The sequence below is a fragment of the Dermacentor silvarum genome, chromosome 8 (genome assembly GCF_013339745.2).
Source record: "Dermacentor silvarum isolate Dsil-2018 chromosome 8, BIME_Dsil_1.4, whole genome shotgun sequence".
Taxonomy (NCBI): domain Eukaryota; kingdom Metazoa; phylum Arthropoda; class Arachnida; order Ixodida; family Ixodidae; genus Dermacentor; species Dermacentor silvarum.
Window position 1 is genome coordinate 67728863 of NC_051161.1, and position 21954 is coordinate 67750816.

Below are 21954 nucleotides of genomic sequence, written 5' to 3' on the forward strand. Positions count from 1 at the left end.
CTCACAGCGGTGGTATTATACCGAGCTGGCTGTGTTAGCGAACTTGACAATGAGCGGTACGTGGCACAGTGTGTAACTAAAATGATTGAACTAAAAGCGGTAACAAAAGGTAACAGTCGTCGTTACCGTACTCTCATCGAAGAGAGTTATTTTGCAACGATTTGGTACGGAGAGTGCCCTGCGAAGGACGTAAAACTGAAGTCTGGCTTACACAGGGTGTTTTAGTTAACTTCGGCCAAAGTTTAAAAATATGCAAATGCTACGTCGCTGGACAGAACCATGGTAATATTGTTTGCCGTCACTTGGAAATACTCAAAAAATGTTTTGCATTCCGCCTTATTAGATAATTAGTCCTAAGAATTAATCAACTTCACAAATATTGTAAATAGATAAAAAGTGTCAATGATAAAATTGTAGAGCGACATGAGAAATTCCCGATATAGCTTTCTGTTGCTCAATACGTTCTACATAAAAGTGCTTTTCCAAGCGCGAAAGAAGCCCGCGAATACACGCAAAAGTGCCGCGTGGCTTGCCGCTCAAATCACATCGTATTTATTTTTCATTTATTTCGAAAATTCGGGACACATACAGGGTAACAAAACAAAAGGGGGGGGGGGGGCACGGGTGAATACATACTGCTTGGTTGATCGCGTGTTTTTTTTTTTCTTTCTCGCTCTCGAGACATCTTCAACAGAGAAATATAACTAACAAAATGTGCTTAGCTAGCATGCTACTTCACGCTCGCGTTGAAAAAAAAACAAAGGTGGACGAAGCAGATCTCGTGCCGATATGCGCGTGGCTGCCGTCGGGCCTTCTCACCATCGCCATCGTAGCGTTCGAATGTTGTCCGCAATCATGGTGTGCCAAGGGACCAGTCTGTCGTCCGTGGGGCGTCTTCTGACCAACCGACTGCTCGTATACACACAGCGACGAATCGCGGGCGACTATTTCGACGTCCAAGACCGAAGCCCATCGCCTTACGAGCACTGCTACCGGCTGCTCACCACAGCTCGTCGTACGCTGCCTGCAGGCCTGCCTCACTTGCCCAGTATCCCGGTCGTCACCACTTTGCTGCAGCTGGCCAGCTTCCCAGCCACGGCGCACGTCATGGATCACCGATGTCGGCTGCCGGACGAGCTCGCCAACCTCGCCAAGTCCACCTGGCGGAAGGAACTGGCCATTCCTCCGGCGTAGGTGGTTGATGGCAGTCGGGGTAGGACAACTGCAGCGTGTGCCGGCCATGGTGTTGACGAAAATCATGACGAACTCCCACTCGAGGTGTCTCTCGAGTGGGAGTTCCATTTCACTCGAAGAGGCGACGCCACCATGTCTGCAGCTTCTGGCTTCCTTCAGCACTGAGGCTGGCTGACCGCTGCAGCTGGGGCGCCGACGATGGCCGGCGTCGTCTTGATGGCCTGCGACGAGGACAAAGGTGGACACTTCGTCGCCGACGAAACTCTCATCCTCTTCATCAGTCGTGTCATCGTGGGCGACGCCCTTGTCATCGCAAACTCTGCCGCGCCATTTGTGTCACTCGCGGTCTTCATTCACCGCTCCACCAACGCATTCATAATCATTTGTTCTTGCATATACTTCTGAGTCTACGCGTGCAATCACGCGCGACTCCTTGCTTGTCATCATTTGTCTGCTTTCATGCCCAGTGAAAACAAAGGCACTATCTTTTTTGAATTTTGAAACCCTGAAGAAATTAAAGTATGTTGAAAATATCCCATGGTGTCTGCATCTAAAATGCTGGAATTGGGCTGCTAGCACGCCACAGCCGACATATTAGTCTGCGCAGTTGGTCGTAAGCGCTGCCGACCGAGGCTTTTCGCGCGACATCTGCGTGGTATTGCAGAGTTCACCACCTTTGGGAATTATGCACTGTGTGGCTTCACCGTGTCACGTGACGCATTGTGCCACTATAACGAATAAACCAACGCGGTAAACAATTGGTATTCACCGTTTCTGCACTGTCGTCGAAGATATTGGGGAGACGATTGTTACAAAGATGGCCAGTTGAAAGACGCAAATGAACGTATACCACAATGGCAGCATCATAATCATGATGGCGGGCGCGTTAAATCGCCACTGCAATCTCCATAGGTAACAAGGCGGGCAACCCGATAAAATGTAGACAGAGAATTTCAGTTTATAAAAGGCGTGAACAGAAACGTTATGTAACTAAGCAAAGCGTCGGTTCGGGCTAGTTGGTAATCGACTAGTTTCTGCGAAGTCGTGCGTGCATCGTGTAAAGGAAAGCTTTCGAAATACAAATACAGAGCCTAACTTCAGCCGATCGTCATAAACACTTGGCTGTTGCTGTGTCTCAGGATTTTCTGCGCAAGACGAAGCTGTCCAGGTTACTGTTGAGGTCCATGAAAACGAAGAGTCTGATCGAAAGAAGGTGGCCTTCATTCCATATCTGCACACGACGTCACATCGTCTCAAGAAGAATGGGGAAAATGCGTGCGCGAAAGCCGTCATGTCAGCCCCGGACAAGTTGACCAAGTCGCTCAGGATGACAGCGCCGGTAGAAAACCAAAAGAATGAATGCAAAGTAAAGCACGAAAAAAAAAATGTGCCGAAGGTGTTGTGTATCGAATACCACTATCGCGTGGCAGAACGTACGTAGGGCAGACGGAATGACTCCCGAACAAGCGGGTAATATTAAAGGAGCACAGCAGGAACATGGCAAAGGGAGGACGTGGACACTTTGTGTTACACTACTGTGACTGTGGCTGTGCTCCGTATATTGACAACACTGCAGTCTTGTTCAAAGAGAAAGATCCTTACACGCGCGAGATTGTGGAAGCGAATGAATAGCGATGATTGCGGGAGCGTCAGCTCACCGTCTGTTTTACAGCGTAAGCTGATCTGAACTTCACGCTCGCTATGCTCTCTAAACTGGGCATGCGCGAAAAAATGAAAAAAAAAAAAACTGCACATAGGGACTTCTCTTCCTTGAAGATTCGGCGGTGTCTAGGTACTACTGAGGAGTTGTCGAGTTGCCGGTTTTGCTCTGTTCGTCCCTAGCGGAGCTCTCTGCGCTCGAAGTCGTGTTACGATAGAAAATTTCGGGGCTTTTGCTCCTTGAATATCTCCCTTCGCCTAGGTATACTACGGCGGAGAACTTCCTTTGCTCGTTTTGTATGCGTTTGTCCCTAACGTTGGCTTCCGAGACTTGAGGTTTGTTTACGCGACGCTGGCTTCCCGCCGCCGGCGTTGGAACAGAGAACACGCTTAGCTGGTGGTGACTAGGCACAATTGTGGCTGCTGTTAACAGATCGATGGTATTCCTAAATAAACGCATCACTGTTTTGATGATCCAAATATTATCCCACTATCAGAGAGGGAGCAGTGTACCTGACTGGAGCAGTGTTTCTTTATTTGGGGAGTTGCTACGCTGCGCTCCGCAACACCCCAATGACCGCCGCTTCGCGTCGGCGCCCGGCACCACGGCTTCCGCCGCGGCACCGGGAAACAAACGAGAGCCGTATCCGCTTGCGCCAAAGCGGACGCTCGCGTCATTGCACTTTCATTGCAACCACACACACACACAAAAAAAAAAACGTATACCGTGTCGGCGTTATTGTTTTCGCGTCAACACCCGGGCACCTTCATCCCGCCGTCTTGTTCTCTTCTTTCGCTGTGAGCCTGCCTAATTTCGTCGTTGAAAACTTGAGCGACACGGCTTTTCGGCAGCGAGGCGTGTAGCGTCGTCAACGGCCCCGGGCACAACCCCTACCCGGGGCATGCAGTTTTCTATGACCCTGAGGGACAGCGAGATGAGACCGCAAACGCACATGCCGGCTAGCCTAGAGACAAACGCATACAAAACGAGCAAAGGAAGTTCTCCGCCGTAGTGCCTAGGCAAAGTCAGATATTCAATAAGCGACAACTCCTCAGTATAGTACCTAGACACGGGCGAATCTTCAAGGAACAGAAATCCCTTTGTGCAGTTTCTTTTTTTTTTCGCGCATACACAGTTTTGAGAGCGTGGCGTGGGTGAAATTCTGGTCGTAAGCTGTCATGGGCTCATTCCAATAGCCGTTCCGGTTCGCGATGGAGCCCGCCGCCGCCGCCGCCTCCACCGACGGCGTCCGGTCATCGTAACCGCTATCGCTGGAAATGCGAGAAAAGTACCCGCTTCCCACCGGGATCGAACCTGTGTCCTCTGCGTGGGAGCCAGATACTCTACCACTGAGTCACGGAAACGCTTACCATCGGGCACCGGAAAGATGGGCTTTAAACAGAGCGCAGACGATCCGAGCCTCCGCCAGTATGGTGGTGCCATCTAGTTAAGGTGCCTGGAAACGCAGCGTGCGCATGCGTAGACGAGGAGATGCCATTCAGACGAGGCGCGCAATAAAAAAAAAAACGCGTTCCCCACCTCCACCAGTATGGTGGCGCCATCTAGCTAAGGTGCCTGCAAACGTCACAGGCCTGCGCGGCCAGGCATCATCCGGCTCAGCAGACTGCTGTGCAGAGAAGAGAGCATTACAAGCCGCAGCTCGCCGTCGACGCCGGGCTGGCAGTTCAGATCGTTCTCGTCAAAACGAGGCGAAGAGACTTTGTCGTGAAGACCCTGGTGTGCGTGCATGGTATCGAAATTGGAGCTACTCTCGAGCCACTCCACCGGCTTACACTGTGACTGTGCTGCGTATGCCGCGCAGGCCTGTGACTTTTTGTTATCTGCCAAATAAATATGTTTTCTTGAGGGCAGTGGGTAAGAAGCGATTGGTAACGCACACGTGTTGGTACGATCAAGTGATTTGTTTGTTCTTTCTTTTCTTTTTGTGTGTTTTGCTGTATTATATTACTCTGTAGACGGTACTAGAGACTTCAAAAACCACCTGTGACATTTCGTGAAAGTCCTCTTGAGGAGTTTGATGTCCCTAAGAGGCGGATAGTAGTTGCACGAGAAATAGAAATGAATAATCAACTTATTATCGATACTGTGCTAAGTACCTTTTTTAATTGATTAGTTAACGACATATATTGGAAATTGCGAATATATGGTTTGATACCCTGCCGGCTACAATTCGTCATAAACTGCGTATTGTAGCCAGCAGGGTTAGAACCAGAACAGAACCGAAAACCGGGAAAAACCGTTATTTATTGCTGGAACGGGGACTGAACGGGAACGTTACAAATGGTTTCACTTCGGAGCGAAACCGAAACGAAAATGGTTACCGCAGAACCCACCTTGAGATGACTGTCGAAGCAATGCAGTGTAACATTACACTGTCGAAGCCACGTTTATATAAAATATGTTGGGGTAATTCTGACAGTTCCGTTTCTTCGGCTTTATGCGACAAACACTGTCTCCGGTATCGGCCTGTTTCACTATGGTACTCGCTTGCCAAGGTCGCCCATGAGAATGGTGGCATGGCGACTGTTCTATGACGACAGCGCTATGACGACGACAGAGTACGAAGAAGGGATGACGTCGGTGGAAAGACAGAGGCGGCATGACAATGACAAGACGATTCTGAAATAATGGCGATGATATAACGATGAAAGCAAGACGGCGACATGCGTATAATGGGATGCCGACTAGCGGGTAACGACGATGGCTTGACGATGACGAAGCTAGAATGAGGATGACGGCCCGACCACGACGGCTTGACAGCGCCGCTGTGACAACGAATGCATGACAGCGACTTAGACACGACAGGAGGATGGCATGGCAACGATGGTGTAATCACGATTGAATCACTACTGCATAATAACGATGAAATAGTCAAAAAGAAGTGACGTCGATGGAACGAAGAAGGCGGTATGTCAACGGATGACGGCAATGGAATGACGTTACTGAAGGGACGACGATAGTAAAATGGCAGTGTGACGACCACGGCATGATGACAGTTGTATGAAGACGTCACCACGATGGCGTCACCACGATGGCATGACGAGAGTGGGATGACGAAGTTAGAATGATGTTGATAGAACAACCGTGATGGCAGCATGACGACTTTATGACAACTAATATAAGACGAACACCATGATCGCGACGCAGTGGTGAAGTTGGCATGGCAAAGGTATGAGGGCAATGGGATGAATATGAGTGAATGACACGACGATGGCGTGATGACTGTGTGCAACACGAAGACTGTATGACGGCGATGACGTGACGACGACACGGCGACGAGAGTCGGATGACGAAGTCGGTGTGACGAGGACAGAACGACCGCGACTGCTATCATGACAATGGATGACAACAAATGCACGACGACGGTATGACGACAATGGCGTAACGACAACCGCATCACGAGAATCGGATGACGAAACTTCAGTGACGACGATGCAGGGACCATGGTGGCATCCCGAATTCGAGCACATACTTAGTGGCATATCTAGTGGCTATAAGACAACTTGGGTCATGGGGTCAGCGCAGAAGGTGTGACGACGATGTCTTGACAACTGTCAAAGTACGAAGCTCGAATGACGACGATGGAATGAACACGATGGCATCATGACGAGGAGCACATACCTACTGGCCAAGCTAGTACACAATTGGACCACTGGTACGGAGTGAAGACAGACAGACAGACGCGACACCACACGACACGACACGACATGACAGTACTGGATAGGACAAGACAGACAGGACTGGATAGGACAAGAGAAGACAATACAGGACAGGACAGGACAAGACAAAAAGGCCCACATCGCCTGCAGGAGTCAACGAATGCGAATCGCATTAAAATAACGGTGTTCGGTTCAGATTGGCTACTTTTTCTGGGGCTTTTCATTCATGCACTGCCTGCACATGCAGCTCAACTATGCTACCTTATTTGAGAATCCACAGCACTTTCCTGTAATCTCTGAAGTAACAGCCTCGCTAAAACGTTCTTCAGCGTATTGCGTTAGGGGTAGACTGTTTGCTGTGTAACGGGACCAGATAAGGCATCGCATCCGACGCGCTGACTCGCCAGAATGGGATGCGTGGAACTGTCTGTCTGAGACAGTGGAGCACATATACTTGTTGCTTGTACCCACTATGACTCGGAACGACATTCATTGATCTCTTCGTTGGCACCGATTAACAACGAGCAGTGCAGTGAAGAAGTGTTACTGGGCCATTGACCGAAGATATCGATGAAGTGAGCTATCAAGGCTTTCTTAGAATATTCAGTTAACACAGGTTAACATTAATGGCTGTCAAAGGACCCTTCGAACACGAATGTGTAAAAGCGGGCGGTATCTTGAAAGGGATCGGCGTTAGGGACAGTCTATAGGCAGTGTAGGTGCGTGGGCGGCTTGTAGCTTTGTGCGTGCGTTGTGTTCTCGGCGCTCAGTTTGCGTTAAAGTGATAGGCAACGCGAAGGTCACTTGGCTATAAAGGCATATCCTACTGCTTGTCTTTATTATTACTATTCAGTCTCCTATTCTTCTGCTCTTCCCTTTCCCACTGATCAGGGTAGCAGACTGAAGGACTCTCTATGTTTCGACAACATGTTCTCCTCGCTGTCAATCTCCCTTAATAAACCTTCACTGCAAAGGGGTTCCAGCATTTGTGTTTAGTCTGCATAATTTTTTTTACTTGTATGGTATTTAGGAGGTGTTGGCGCCTTTAATTGGCGCCGGCTACTCCTTTTCACATAGAGGTATGAAAGAAAAAAAAAGAAAAAAAAGAATGAACCTACACGCATTAAAATTAAATGTCAGCTCCAAATCACAATAACACAAAGTCCAGTCACATAAGTGCACTAATACCACACTAATGCTGAAAGTCAACTCAGAAACACAGCAACACAAAGTTCAGTCACAAAGGCGCATTAAGTTAAACACAAAATCCAGTCACATAAGTACACTAATGTCACACTAAAACTGAAAGTCCACTCAGAAAAAGAGCACACAAAGTTCAGTCACATAGCTGCACTAAAGTAAACACAAAGTCCGGTGACGTAATTATACTAAAATCACGGCACATAAGATAGCATGAATTCGATTCAAAGGAAACTACATCAACCCAGGTGTCGAATTGACGATAGAGTGAGTTTATCACAGATAAACACTCTTTTCAATAGTTTCCGAGAATATTGCTTGCTTCTAGAAATATTTGGAGGGCCATTAACGCTCGTCTTTGCAACGAATATGTTGGCCAAGGACCTAATATCTTCCTGAGGCTGAAGGGCCTGCGGTCTAATGTCTCTAAATAACGTGCTAAACGTTGTCTGTGTGTATCGTGTCGCGGACATTCTAACAGAAGATGCTGCACATCCTCATCCGCGTGGCCACAAGTACATTCCGGACTATCAGCTCTTGGTATTTTTTGTAGAAAATGTTTTGTGTACGCGGTACCGAGCCGCAGACGGTGAATGAGTGTTTCGAAGGCTCTTCGTATTTAATGTGGACGGGATTTTGAATTGAAGTGCAGGGTCAATGTGAAATAAATCTGAAGATTTCGAGTTCTGATCAAACCATGTCGCTTTGCAACCACGGACTGAGATCTGTCTTAGTATGTGTCGCAATTCTCCTTGCGTTAGAGGAAGACCGTGTGTGTCGGTATTAATATGCGCTTGTCGAGCAGCCATGTCTGCTGCAACATTCCCAGGGATATTGCAGTGCCCAGGTATCCATTGGAACATTATTGTGCGAGTTTTTTCACTTGCTTTTGTGAGCTCCTTTAGTGTCTCATAAACTAACGCCAAGTTTTGGGAAGTGCTGATGCTACCACGAAGTGGCGACAAAGCTGCTTGTGAGTCACAGAGGATGACCCGTTGGTTCCCTTTTTGCGTTGAATTTATGTATCGTAACACAGACAATATAGCAAAAAGCTCTGCTGTAGTTGATGATGTCGTGGAGAAAGTTTAAACGTCTGTATTCGGTTCCATTCTGGAATGACAAAGGCAGCTGTAGAAGAATTGTTTGACAAGAACCGTCTGTATACGCTAGAATATATCCAGTGTAGCGAAAGTATATCTGGTACAGCGCCAGTTGTTGCATAATTCTTTTGTAATTACGTACGGCCATAACAAAGAACAGGCGTAATCTTTCAGTGCGTATTAACAGCAGCGTCGAGTATTTGTACAAAAAGAAAATTGCGCTGTTTTTCTATGAATATTCTGCGGTTATGCAAGGGTACTTGGGCTGGTTCGAACTGGTTATGTATATAACTTCTATTTTAGATGCGAAGCATCTCATGCTCGGGGCTATGTCACTCCCTGGCTCCATCCATCCCTCCATCCGCCGTGCGGCGTCCACACCCCTACTGCGCATGCGCATCCTCCTCCCCCTCCTCTCCTCTCGTTCTCTCATCTCCTCTACTCTCAGTATTCCTCCTCTCCTCCTCTCCTCCGGATTGCGCAACGAATGGCAACACCGGCTCCGCGCGCGATAATGCGAAGCAGCTTAGGTTAGAGGCGCGACGGTAGGCACCCCAGAGGCACCGCCAACAGTCACAAACGCCGCGCGCGTTCGGTGCGAACGCGGGCAAAACGCCGACGGCGTCGACAACAGTTCTGCGCGTTGCTGGTGCTGCTGCATGTCCAAGTTTATACAGCTGATAAAAAAAAAAAAAAACTACCTTGAGTCGATCCCATGGCTGCTTCGCATACTACTCGGGGTTCCCCTACGGGAAGATAGTGTAATTTTCTTCTCTCCAGAATTGAACCCCAATGAACTGTTTTCTATTAACCGAAACGAAAAGCGGAACAAAAAACGCTTCGGTTTGACACTCTGAATTCATTACACCCCACATCGTTACACGGGGTGCGTGTCGTCTGGCTACCTGGACACGCTTCTCTCTATGGTAATGAACGAGCTGATGCGGTCGACCGAGGGCTCGCTAACCAGGCGCCATTGGAAGAGCTGTCCAAACCAGACGACGTACCAACAGAACCACTTAACGTCACTGAAACGCTACAACATTATAGACACAGGAGGAGACACTTGCCAAGTCATGCATGCTACTCTCGCATTCATTGTTTCCCCATTATTGCAAAATTGTGATTTTGAAATATTTAAATCAACATCATGAGCCATTTCACTCTGTGAAGTTTGATGACCAGCTCTTTAGCACACGACACAGACATGACACAGAATTTTGAACACAGGTACGAGCACATTTATTGTCTTCAGCGGTGGTCACCCTGACGAAAGGTACGCACATACATTTATTGTCTTGAGCGGTGGTAAATATTTGTCTTAATCGGTGGACAATTGGCGTTTGCCGCCTGCCGGCACCGATTGCATTCACGCATCTGTTCTCGCCGCCGTATAGTCCGGAGTCCGGACTATACGCGGCCACCCCATTACGACGACAAAAGTGGAATTGAAAATGGAGGACAACTTGTCTGTTTGGTTTGTTCTTATACCGCCACCACGGGAGAGTGGAAGGAAATGAAACTAGATACCCAAGCGATTGGAACGACGATAAAGAGAGGGCGGTGCGAACGTAGACATGACCGACGAGGTTCGCACAGCGGCAAATCTTTGAGAAACCTTTATTATCTACCTGGGAGTCTAGTGATCTTGAAAATGGTGCCAATTGACAACTAATCTACTCAAAATGCATATCCGAGGGACGCCGACGAGTCAGCTGTGGAAGAAGACGCCGACGAACTCGCGAACAGTGGCATTCGCGCGGGACCTGAGTTTTTGCTTACGCACATGAAAAATCCATGGAACCATAGCTATAAACAGCTTCGCTGTAATAAAATTGTCCGATGGCCGAATTCGAAGGGAGAAAATCTTGCACAGAAGCCTGTAAATGTAAGCATCACGCCACGGCCACTTTTCCCGTATAACAGCGTGCCTCATAATCGGATCGTAGTTTGGCATGTTAAATCCCGGAAATTATTTGATGTATTTAACAAGGCATCGAACGTCAAATTGTGAGTAGATCCCGAAGATTGTGCAGTAAAAAAAAATGTGAGATCAACGCTCCTCCTACTCCGCTCACGCTACACGTGACGCGACAAATAGCAGTGCGCAGTAACTCTGCCATTATTACATGCGAAGCTGTAATAGTCCATCTGTCGCTTGTACGCCGAAAACCTATCATCATCAGCAAGGGCTCGAGCGTCGTCACCTTCTTCCACAGCTGGCTCGTTGGCGTCCTTCGGCGCAACCGCGCAAACGCACTCGTGCCACTGCTCCCGCGTTCGTTGTCTTCCACAGCTGGCTCCGTTGCCGCTCATCATTACAGTGTAGAATTTAACTTTTCATATGTCGTCGTAATGTGGAGGCCGCGTTTACGGGGGTATGAGCCATTCATTGTCTTACGTGACGGACAGATTTATTTCGAAGCAATTTAAGTTTGAAGAATCGCAAGCGGAAATGCGAACACGGCGGACTGCGCGCACATACTGTCAGTGACGTCGTTCTCTCCGTCGCAGCCGAACGTGTGTGTAACCTCATTAAGAAACACAATGACGTAACTAATAATTGAGAAAGACTTGAACTGCCGGGATTACCAAAATAATAAACACCAGTGCCATTAGTTTCAGCTTCGCTGGTTAACCATGTGTACAGAGTGCTTGGGCGGCGATTTCTCACCACCAACTCGCTCAGGAAAACTTTGTATCATAACGCGACAACGTAATGGGCCGCGTGTCCCAGATACTCCGGCGTAGGTGTTGGTGTCAGTATCAGTGTGTCGGCATGTGCGCCGGCGTCGTTGGCTAAAATAATCATCCCGAACCTAACCGACCGCGCAGGCCCTCCGCGTGGCGGAAGACGTTAGTTAACAAAATTGAATTTCTCAAAACAAAATCCATCCCAAAAATTATAAAGTACGACTTAACCCCAACCTACAGACGTGATAGCGTCGGATTGTAAGTTGAATATACGAAAAAACATAATTCTCTTACGCCGATGCTCAAACACAAATGAATTCCCACCACTCTACAGTTCATAGAGGGTCGCGCCGCGGTTTCTTCTTTTCAAAAAAAAAAAAAAAAAAAGAAGAAGAAGAAGAAGAAGAAAAGAATGGCCAGTATGGACGCCTTCCTTACTTTTTTAGTTTTTATTAGTTATTACAGTTAGCCCGAGTTAAGTCGTAGGCTCGGTATGAACGATGAATTAAATTTGATGCATAAGTGTCAAACGACCCATTGAGCGAAATGCATCTCCACTAAAGTAAAACCTGGGGATGTGCGAAGCATACAGTGATGCACCGCTAATGGGCTCACACTGCCTTAAGCAATGGCTCATAACCACGTAAGCGGGGCCTCCCCATTGCGACGACAGAAGAGAAGTGAAATTCTACGCTGGAATGATGAGCGGCAATGCAGGCAGCTGTCGAAAACGACGGCGACAACAAACGCGGGGCGTACGGCACGCGCTCAACAGGAGACGCCGACAGTCCGAGCGCGTGAGGTCCTTCGCACCAGAAACACCGTTCAGATGGCGCTCGCCTCCTCGGCACCCTAGGGAGCCACCCGCGGAGGCGAAGTAGGACAAAAAAGCTGCAGCGTCCGGGAAGTCTCGTAAGCAGCCAGGGATCTTTGAATGATATTGCGTTCCACTCTTACAGGCGAAGCTTAAGCGTCCTTCAACTTTTAATCGACACACACTGGAGGTTTAATCGACTTCCAACATTTGTCTTTCTCGCTGTAAAACCGTCTTGAAAAGAACAAAACTTGCAGTACGCTTAGGCTTCGCCCTTAAGTGTGGAACGCGATAGCATTATTGGCCGCCGCTGACGCCGACACCAACACCGTATTTTCTGCGACATGGGAACAGATCAAAACAAATTAGCAGGCGAAGTCCCAATTTGACCTGCATGGGATGCGAGCGCCATCTGGATATCATTTTCGCAAGTAAAGTATACCCGAACGCACGGCTGTAGATCTGGCAGAAATGCTGGAAACGGGGTTTGTGTTGGAGTTTCCTCGTAGAAGAATTAGGTTTTCTCCTACATTCGAATTACAATACGATGCCGATTGGTAAACAATCCAACTGCAAATGGTAAACTCCTACTTCACCATTTTTTGACGGATTTCGCTGTGAGAAATTGAATTTTTGTTCATCAAAACCTTGCACCACGGGGAGGGCCTGCACGGTAGGGGTGGTTGGGGATGAATTTATTCGCCACTCGCCGACATCGCACGCCGGTTGCCGACGCCAGATTTTTTGCGATACGGGGCCCTTAACGCTGTCGCGTTAAAATATTCAACGAAATTGGTACATAACTTAAGGGTGCCACTGCAGGGCTCTCGGCGACGAAAAGGTGGACGAAGAAGAACCCGTGCCGATATGCGCGTGGCTCCCGTCAGGCTTTGTGAAGATCGCCATCATAGCGTTCGAATGTTGTCCACGATCATGGTGTGCCAGGGGACCAGCCTATCGTCCGTGGGGCGCCTTCGAACCAACCGGCTGCTCGTAGACGCAGTGAGGAATTGCGGGCGACTACTTAGACGTCCAAGACCGAAGCCCACCGCATTACGAGCACTGTTACCCGCGGCTGCTAACTACAGCTCGTCGTGTGTTGCCTGCAGGCCTGCCTCACTTGCCCTGTATGCCGGTCGTGACCACCCTTCTGCATCTGGCCAGCTTCCCAGCCACGGCGCACGTCATGGACCATTGGTGCCGGCTGCCGGACGACCTCGCCAGCCCCGCCAAGTTCCACCTGGCGAAGCTTACGCAGTGTCGAAAAGTCATCACCTTTCTCACCATAACCACCTTCGCTCGGCTGCTGCTGGTCGCCTTTGTCATCTATTTTACTGGAAGAATGCAGCGCTACATCTGCCAAGACCGACAGAGGAGAGCCTCCGCTGTCCGAGCTATAGCTGCGACCTTCTTCATCAGATGACAGCTGCCGGGGTAACACCAGTGCAGCGTGCGCCAGCCAGGCTGCGAACGGCGGTGGGGTGCCTCTCGTCTCCTGCGATGCGTGGGAATTTGATCTCATTCGTGGAGCGCCGTCTCCGCAGATTGTGGCCTCGACTACCACCGGGCTGGCTGGCTGCTGCAGATGAGGTGGCGGTTGTCTTCGTCGTCATTTGGGTGGCCGTGACGTGGACAGCGACGGACGCTTCGTCCCCGACGAAGACTCCATCGTTTTTATCAGTCGCGTCATCGATGTCGTCGCCCACTGTGCTGAGCCATTACTCTTTCCCATCGTGTTCATTCAGCACTACATCAACACGTTCATAGTGATCCGTGCCGACCTTTGAGCACGGGCTCACGCGTGCAATCCCGCACGCATTTGTGCACGTTATAGTTTACCCAACTTTACACGCATCGAAAAGAAAGGCGCGGTTCGTTTCGAACTGTTGGGCGCTGAAGTAATTAAATTGTGTTGAAAATATTCCGTTGCATCTTCTTTTCTCAAGTAGGAATCGCGCTGCTCGCACGCAAACCTTGTAGATGATCGCCAGAACGTCAGCCATCGCGGTTGGTCGTATACAGCGGTCCACAGAGAGGATGTCCTCCTGACCTCTCCGCAGTCTCACAGCGGCGGTATTATACCGAGCTGGCTGCGTTAGCGAACGTGACAATGAGCGGTACGTGGCACAGTGTGTAACTATAAAATGATTGAACTAAACGCGGTAACAAATGGTAACAGTCGTCGTTACCGTACTCTCACCGAAGAGTTATATTGCAACGATTTTCTATGGAGAGGGCCATGTGAAGGACGCAAAAGTTGCGTCTGGCTTACACAGGGTGTTTTAGTTAACTTGGGCCAAAGGTGAATAATATTCAGATGCTACGTAGCTGGACAGAACCAAGGTAATGTTGCTTGCCGTCGCTTGCAAATACTCAAACGGTTTTTTTTTTGCATTCCGCCTAATTAGATAATTAATCATAAATGATTATTCAACTTCACAAATATTGTAAATATATGGAAAGTGTGATTGAGAAAATTGTAGAGCGACATGAGAAACTCGCGATACAGCTTTATGTTGCTCAGTACGCTCTTCATAAAGGTGGTTGGTGTTGCTCTTCATGCGTACTTGTTGTTGTTGCCTATCACGTATGTGGCTCATACCCACGGTGGGGGACCACCCAATAAATTGGTGGAATACTTGAAATTATTATGGCGGATAAATTTTCGAATATCTGTGGAATTAGCATTGAATAGCGTAGACTTACATGTTAATATAAAATCAGGAAAGTCATATCCAATGAGTATGAATAATTTACAATAAATGATACAATTTAGCTGGGTATTTGTTTGGATTATGTAAGAAATGTTTGGACAGCGAAGCAAGCATCCCTGTGGCTGAATCCCAAAGTGGATGCCCCGACCGAAAAAATAGTAGGTTCTGTTAAGTCCGGGCCAATTAAGGCTTCGAAAAGGTACTTGTAACTATCTTTTTCTTGCCGCAATAAAGCGGTGACAAGATAGAAGAAAGTGATGTATCGTCTCTTCCTCATTACAAAGTGAGCAGAGGGGGGAGGGAACCAAACCCGACTTGTGTAAGTAGAAATTTGGGGAGGGAATGCGGCAACCTAATTTGCTGAGAGAGACCTTAAGCATCTTTGTGTTACAGGATTCGCTGCGCTAGGGAAATGCCAGGTGCTTATAACTTGGAGAAGAAGTCAGAACTGGGTTTGAAAAGGATTTTCTAATTTATCACATCCAAAATCTAGCCGCCGTGATGTGTGCTGTCACTGGTAGAATAGGATGATTGAAAGTGATGTCTTTGCCAGTGAATCGGCAGTTTCATTAAAAAGCATACCTTTATGACCAGGTACCCAAATCTAATGAACCCATCGCACATGGGCAGGAAGTTGCAAGTAGTTGCAACTGAAAGAGTTTTAGCATGGGTGATTCATTAGTAGCGGTAAGGGAAGAGGATACAGAAAGGGAGTCAGTAAGAATAGTAGCTGTTGTAGTCATTTTGTCTCATTTACGTAAAGCGAGGATTACTGCTAAACACTCGGCTAGAAAAATAGGCACGAAAGCAGGCTATCTTAAAGAAAAAGACCAGTCCTGTGCAGGACAAAATATTCCAATGCCAGTGTTTCCCTCACACTGTGATACATCTCTTGCAATAATAATATTTGTTCCGAGAGTGCTTAGGTAGTCATGTAACATGACGTTTAAGATGCCGCAAGGTGGTAGTTTCAGGTGGTTTGGGAAAAGGTCATCGAACCTGATATCCGGGTAATTTCAATGCCTATTGCTAGGAAGCACATCGCGAATTTGCACATTTAGTGGGTCAAGTAATGTTTGCACAAATATAATCTGTGGTGTATAAAACCTGGGCCACTGAACGGGAAAACAGACATCTTCAGCAGAACGATATAATTTCTTTAGCTAGCGTGCTACTTCACGCTCGCGTTGAAGATGATGATGATGATGACCTTTTCTTTGGCGCATACCCACTCACGGGGATCGGCCAAGAGTCGGGCAGATTTTATATACGTGCTAAGTGAATAAATTTAGCAAATGTCTAATTTTGTTAAATATAATAAAGCGAATAAATTCTAATACAATTCAGTGGAGAATAAATATATAAGAAAGTAGGCATACTAGTACAAGAGGGAATAAGGTAATGATAAATGGATTAATATGATTAACAATGGAACCGGTTTGATTCAACAATGAATTTCTCTATGGCGATGCATACATTCCTGTGTGAGTGTCCAAGCACAGAAGCTCCGAAAGACAGCAGTTCCGGAGAGTTCAATGGCAGGCCGAGCTGTCGCATTGCAATTTGCAATGTTCTTTTTCTTAGGGAGGAGAAACGCCGGCAGTCCAGTAAGTAGTGGTCGATCGTTTCGAATTCGTTACAGAAATGGCACAAAGGGGAGATCGCCAGACCAGATCGGTGCATGTAGAAATTTAGGCGGGGGACTCGACATCGCAGTCTTGTTAATGCCACCTCTGTTTGTCTGGATTTGCAAAAGTTCCTGCTCCAAGGGAATTGTAAGTGGTGCAGTTCGGAGGATGATGTTAGTTCTGATTTTGATGCCATAAGGGTGTATCTTCTAAACCTGGCAGACGTTATGAAACCTGTCGTTGGAAGAAGGGAACACACAGGGCCTGTAATAGAAGCCTTTGCCAGGCTATCTGCCGCTTCATTCATAAATATGCCTTTGTGACCAGGTACCCATACTAACCGCAAATTCCGCAAATGACTTGGAACCAATGAGTGCAAATTTTTTACTATATGCGACTCGCCAGGAGCAGTAAGTGAGGTGCACAAGGATAGAGAGTCTGTTAATACTACCGCGGTTGTTGTGGGAGGCTGTAGCTTACGCAAAGCTAAGACAACAGCTAGGAATTCCGCTAGGAATATTGGAGTATAGTCGGGGAGTCGAACAGAAAAAAACTCGACGAAGAAGATCTCGTGGCGACGTGCGCGTGGCTCCCGCAAGGCTTCCTTCCCGTCGCCATCGTAGCGTTCGAATGTTGTCCGGGATCATGGTGGGCCAAGGGTGCAACCTATCGTCCGTGGGGCGTCTTCCGACCAACCGGCTGCTCCTACACGCAGCGAAGAATTGCGGGCGACTACTTCGACGTCCAACAGCGAAGCCCATCGCCTTACGAGCACTGCTACCGGCTGCTCACCAGAGCTCGTCGTATGCTGCCTGCAGGCCTGCCTCACTTGCCCAGTATCCCGGTCGTCACCACTTTGCTGCACCTGGTGAACTTTCCAGCCATGGCGCACGTCATGGACCACTGGTGCCGGCTGCCGGACGACCTCGCCAACCCCGCCAAGTCCACCTGGCGGAAGGAAATGGCCATTCCTCCGGCGTAGGTGGTTCATGGCAGTCGGGGTAGCACAACTGCAGCGTGTGCCGGTCATGGTGTTGACGCCGGTGAGGTGGTTCTCGAGTGGGAGTTCCATTTTACTCGAAGAGGCGACACCACCGTCCCCACAGTTTCTGGCTTCGTCCGCCACTGACGCTGGCTCACCGCTGTAGTTGGGACGACGACGATGGCCGGCGTCGTCTTGATGGCCTGCGACGAGGACAAATGTGGACGCTTCGTCGCCGATCGATACTCTCATCCTCTTCATCAGTCGTGTCATCGTGGGCGACGCCGTTGTCGTCGCAAACTCTGCTGCGCAATTTGTGTCACTTGCGGTCTTCATTCACCGCTCCACCAACGCGTTCATAATCATTTGTTCTTGCATATACCATTTGGGTCTACGCGTGCAATCACGTGCAACGTTTTGCTTGTCATCGTTTACCTGCTTTCATGCCCAGTGAAAGCAAAAGCGCGATCTGAATGGCTGAATAAATTAAATTATGTTGAAAGTAGCCCATTGTGTCTCCATTTCAAATGCTGGAATTGCGCTGCTAGCACGCCAGTCTTCGCTGATAGCACGCCATCGCCGACATATTGTCACGCTTTGATGTCACGACATATTGGCTCGACCTACTCTTGCCACCGACCCACTACCTACAGGTGGCAATATCAAGTCTGCGCAGGTGGTCGTAAGCGCTGCCGGCCGAGGCTATCCGCCCGACATCTGGGAGTATTACACAGTTCACCCCTTTGGGATTTATGCACTGGGTGGCCACACCGTGTCACGTGACGCATTGTGCCACTATAACGAATACACTAAAGCGGTAAAAATCGGTAATCGGTGCACTCTCGTTGAAGATAATATTGGGCAAACGATTGTTGCAAAGGTGGCCACATGAAGGACGCAAAAGAACCTTTACCACAATGACAGCATTATAAGCGTGATGGCGGGTGCGTTAAATCACTACTGCGATCTCCAAAGGTAACAAGGCGAGCAACCTTAGAAAACAGCGAATTTCAGTTTGCAAAAACCGTTAACAGAAACTTTAATGTGCACGTGAGCAAAGCGTTGGTTCCGGATAGTTGGTAATCCATACTAGTGTTTTCGCGAAGTCGTACGTGCATCGTGTAAACCAAAGCTTCGGAATAAAAATACAGCGCCTAGCTTCAGCAGGGTATCCTAAACGCTTAACTCTTTCAGGGGTCTGAGGTTCTTCTGCACAAGACGAAGCTGTTCAGGTGACTGTTCAGGTAACTGTTCAGGTGCATGGAAATGGGTCTGATCTAAAGAAGGCAGCCTTCATTCTATATCTGCACACGAAGTCACATCGTCTCGAGAAGAATGGGGAAAATGCGGACGTGAAAGGCGCCATGTCAGCCCCGGACAAGTTGGCCAAGTTGTGGAGGATGATACGCCTTCAAAAAACCAAAAGAGTGATTGCAAAGTAAAGCACATGAAAAATTCGTTTCGTGTGCCGGAGGTGTTGTGCATCGAATATCGCTATCGTGTGGCAGAACGTACGCAGGGTAGACGGAACGACGCCTGAAGGAGCGGATAAAGGAGCACAGCATGAACGTGACAAAGGGAGCAAGTGGACACCGGGTGTTACACTACCGCGATTGTGGTTGTGCTCCGTATATTGACAATGCTGAAGTCTTGTTCAGAGAAGAAGATCGTTACACGCGCCACATTGTGGAAGCTGCAGTTATGAATAACGATGATTATGGGAGCGTCAGCTCACCGTCTGTTATGTTATCTGCCAAATAAATAAGTTTTCTTGAGGGTAGCGGGTAACAAGCGCTTGGTAACGCACACGTGTTGGTACGATCAAGTGATTAGTTATGTTTTTCCTTTTCTTTTTGTCTGTTTTGCTGTATATATTCAGAGCACCTGGAATTAAACGTTAGTTGGAGGTTAGCGCCTGTTCCGTGCGTATATCGGCGTGTGTTTTTGTAGATTCTGCGCTAAACAACTAATAAGAAAACTTTATTATATTACTCTGTAGAAGTTATTAACAGAGACTTCAAAAAAATGTGGTTGATCCCTCTTATATAGGAATCGGTATAGAACACGAAAGTGAAACGTGTCTTCACAGAAGTAGTGTAATGTTTATTGCACATTGATATATAATGTCTATTGGTGTTTTGTGGCTAAAGCGCCCTTAGGCGTTGATGCACCCACGCTGACGCCTGGTGGCACGTCTCCTCCATCACGACTACCAACGTCGATGACCATGAGCAACCGTCGTGCATATGGAAGCTGCACTACGCTGCACACGCTAGCACAACGCGAAAGACGAAGCACGTAACTGACACACTAATACAACGCGCAAGACAAAGCACGTAACTGAATCGTCACCGAGTCAAATCAGCGCGTACAGCGCGTCGTAATTGCAGCCTCCGCGATCAACTTCAGAAACATTTTCAGAGCTAATTGCGGAGGCCACGCTCCGCTGTGCTGAGTACGGTGAACGCCACCTAGGTGGCGTTGGTAGTGCTTCTTGATGCCAGCGTCCCTTCGAATGCTGGCATCGAGGCGTCGTAGTACTGAGACCACCGAAGCGTTCACTGTCGGTGCGCGTTAAGGCCGGAATACATGGAGCGAATAACCGGCGTCCGAGCGAAGAACTTCGTCGGGCGGCGAACGTCCGACGGCCGGCGTCAAGAAATTTGCCGTCCGCAGCCGATCTGCCTGTCCAAACATTTTCGTCGGGCGAACGCCGCCGCCGGAAGCGTCTAGCGCGCAGCGGTGGACGACAGCCAATCAGGAGGCACTAGTTCCGGTCGCAATGCATGCTGGTGTTTCGCGCGCGCGCGCCTTTTCGCGTCGTCTGCAATCGCGTTGGTGTTGCCGTGTCTGCATGTCTCTGCACCGATTGAGTAGTTCCTAGTATGATCTCTCAGGAATCGCGTTGTATTTGTACATCCCATATCCGCTGATCTGCGAGGAAACAGACAAGCAGTGCAAGCTCTCTACAACAACCTTCAACAGAAATCTTCTGATCTCAGAGGCCACATGCTGTCGTCATGCCTATCTCCCGACTTCCCCGATAGATGGCGTTGGCATCGGATATTTCTTTCGCTAGGCTTAGACGCGTTCGAAACGAGAAGCGATCTCGAAAACTACTCAAGGTTATCCATAATACTCTGTCGTCGAAGCGGCCTGAGACTAAGCGAAAGCCGTTTACGCAGTCATTTGCTTCCAACTAAGTGAATTCTACAAGGACAACGCCAAATTCAGTTCGAAGCGGGCGGCCGGGACCGCCGCCAACACGGCGGCCAACGCGCGGCGGCGTTCGCCGCATGTATTGCAACACAGCAAACATCCTGCGTCGTGTCGCCGCGTCGTTACTTGACGCGTGAAGTTCGTCGAGAAAGTTCGCTCCATGTATCCCGGGCTTTAGTGTCATAATGCAGTACTTCTCTTTTCTGCTCATAGGCGGCGGCACCGCCCCGAGCAAGAGCGCGGGTACACGGAGGAGTGTTAGATATATAAGGCGCGTCTGTGTAGCTCTCTGCGAATGCGTTTGTGGCGCAATGGGTTAAACGCTCGGCGATCTATCGTCGCGGACCGAGAGGTCGTGGGTTCGATTCCCAAATTTTGCATGTTTGTGGAACTTTTTCTTCTGGTTTCTTTCTTTGTATTATGTTCTATGACGTATTTCCGTGACGGAAATACGTCAGTGAAGTCTTGGTGGACCCCGGAATAAAACACTTTCGTGTTAAAAAAAAAACACCTGTGACATATAGTGAAAGTGCTCTTCCTCAATTTGATTTCCCTATGAGGCGGAGATTAATTGCACGAGAAATAAATAGAATTAACCAACTTAGTATCAATACTGTGCTAAGTACCTTTTTTAATTGATTACTTACCGACATATATTGCAAATTGCGAATATATGGTTTGATACCCTGTCAGCTACAATTCGTCATAAATTGCGTATTGTAGCCAACAAGGTATAAAACCGGAACAGAACTGAAAAACGGGAAAAACCGTTAGTTTTTAGCTGGAACGGGAACTGAACCGGAACGTTACAAACGTTTTCACTTCGGAGCGAAACCGAAATGAATATAATTACCGCAGAACCCACCTTGCGATGACTGTCGAAGCAATGTAGTGTAAGATTACACTGTTGAAGCCACGTTTATATAAAATATGTTGGCCTAATTCTGACACTTCCGTTTTTTCAGCTTTATGCGACAAACACTGTCTCCGGTATCGACCTGTTTCACTATGGCACACGCTTGCCAAGGTCGCCCATGAGAATGGTGGCATGGCGACTGTTCTATGACGA

General features: G+C 48.3%; 1 long non-coding RNA gene across 1 annotated transcript in view; it reads right to left on the reverse strand.

Moving 5' to 3' along the window:
* Nucleotides 1-769: 769 nt before the first annotated feature.
* Nucleotides 770-21954, reverse strand: part of LOC125947561 (uncharacterized) — a 53534-nt gene continuing 32349 nt past the window's right edge. Inside the window, exon 3 of the long non-coding RNA XR_007468388.1 lies at nt 770-876. This is a non-coding gene — a long non-coding RNA (uncharacterized LOC125947561). The remainder of the gene's footprint in view (nt 877-21954) is intronic.